At 35.6% G+C, this 1547-nt stretch overlaps 1 protein-coding gene across 1 annotated transcript in view; it reads left to right on the top strand.

Moving 5' to 3' along the window:
- The first annotated feature begins 929 nt into the window (after positions 1-929).
- The window catches only part of LOC106877996 (cephalotocin receptor 1), a 207022-nt gene continuing 206404 nt past the window's right edge, over positions 930-1547 (top strand). The window contains exon 1 of the mRNA XM_052971191.1: positions 930-1198. The gene's annotated coding sequence lies outside the window, so the exon portion shown is untranslated. The remainder of the gene's footprint in view (positions 1199-1547) is intronic.

The raw sequence follows: 1547 nt of genomic DNA, 5'->3' as shown, positions 1-1547 counted from the left end.
ACACGTGTTAAGTAGGTTGGACAAGTCACAAGATTTTCATTGTTGGAATAGGTTTAATCATAGGTTTACTGAATCAGGGTTGACTTAAGGTTAAACAAGGACAATAACAACAACAATCACGTCACTACCACCACCACCACCACCACCACCGCCAATATCACCCTCATCTTTATCATAATCACTATCATTCATCAACTTTGAAAAGAATTAAACCTCAGACTACACCAACCAGCACCACCATCATCACAATACTTCCAACTATTTATCTAGATTAAAACTGTTATACATCACTGGCACAAGTGCCACCACTAATCCCACCTGTAGCCATCACCAACTAGCACCTGTACCACACTTCCTTATGCCGTTCCGATAAGCAGCAGCAGCAGAAGAAGAAAGAGCCAGAAGTACAACCATCACATCTCAGTTCACTTATGGGCACAAGCATGAACTTACACAATATTTTGACGAAGGCAAAGACATACTTAAAAAAAACATTCATATGCACATGCGCAAACATACAGGCGCAGCTCTTTCTTTCTCTCTATTTACCTCTCTCTCTCTCTCCCTCTCTCTCTCTCTCTCTCTCTACCTCCCTCGCTCTTTCCCTCTCATACTGTTAATTCATTTCTTAATTAATCATAGATTTTAATTGCTACTCTTACATTTTGTACTTACATCTGTCAATCAATCAGTCTATCTATCAATCAATCAATCAATCAATCAATCAATCAATCAAGCTATCTGTCTATTTATCCTTCTTTCTATTTTTTATCTATCTATCTATCTAACTATCTATCTATCTAACTATCTATTTATCTATCTATCTATCTATCTAACTATCTATCTATCTATCTATCTATCTATCTTTCTATCTATCTAGTTTTCTCTTTCTTTTCTCTATATATCTCTTCTTATACATCTGTCATTATTACTCAATCTGCAACTCATTGGGTGTATGCAGTGGCTTTTTTTCGTTTGATATCACCTTCTGATATCCCACTCTCTTTCTCTCTCCTCTCCTCTCTCTCTTTCTCTCTCTCCTTCTCTTTCTCCCTCTCCCTCCCTCTCTCTCTTTCTCTCTCTCTCCCTCTCTTCCCTCTCTCTCTCTCTCGCTTTCTCTCTCTCACTCTGCATTCTTCTCACTTTCACTTTCCCCATTTATTTCAATTACAAGGAATCTATGAAAACATTTTCCGAGGTAAGACAATTTTTCTATATACTATATATATTACGGAGAAGTACTTGCATAGCAAGTGACCTGATCTGAGATCGTGTGCTGGATCGAAATCAATTGCAGCGTGGAAGGGGTTTATAAACCATTTAAAACAAAACCAAAAAAAACGTTAGGTTCACTTGAACATTTAAATTGAAACCGCGACCTGTTCACTGACAAATTTTCCGTGTGGCATCTATGTATATATATATATATATATATATATATACGGTGCTATATACATATATGTACATATATATGTATATTATACACACATATATATGTACATATATATATACATATACATATACATACATATATATATATACATATA

The sequence above is a fragment of the Octopus bimaculoides genome, chromosome 10 (assembly GCF_001194135.2).
Source record: "Octopus bimaculoides isolate UCB-OBI-ISO-001 chromosome 10, ASM119413v2, whole genome shotgun sequence".
In the NCBI taxonomy this organism is placed as follows: domain Eukaryota; kingdom Metazoa; phylum Mollusca; class Cephalopoda; order Octopoda; family Octopodidae; genus Octopus; species Octopus bimaculoides.
The sequence above is the reverse complement of the archived record's forward strand: the minus strand, read 5'-3'. Positions and strand labels throughout refer to the sequence as shown.